The sequence below is a fragment of the Chiloscyllium plagiosum genome, chromosome 21 (genome assembly GCF_004010195.1).
Source record: "Chiloscyllium plagiosum isolate BGI_BamShark_2017 chromosome 21, ASM401019v2, whole genome shotgun sequence".
In the NCBI taxonomy this organism is placed as follows: domain Eukaryota; kingdom Metazoa; phylum Chordata; class Chondrichthyes; order Orectolobiformes; family Hemiscylliidae; genus Chiloscyllium; species Chiloscyllium plagiosum.
Window position 1 is genome coordinate 57,548,614 of NC_057730.1, and position 258 is coordinate 57,548,871.

A 258-nucleotide genomic window follows, 5' to 3' on the forward strand; every position below is an offset into this window, starting at 1 on the left:
TGTGTGTATGGAATGAGCTGCCAGAGGAAGTGGTGGAGGCTGGTACAATTGCAACATTTAAAAGGCATCTGGATGGGTATATGAATAGGAAGGGTTTGGAGGGATATGGGCCAGGTGCTGGCAGGTGGAACTAGATTGGGTTGGGATATCTGGTCAGCATGGACGGGTTGGACCGAAGGGTTTGTTTCCGTGCTGTACATCTCTATGACTGAATGACAATTTAAGACGAGACATATTTTCATTTGTATATTTAATGAA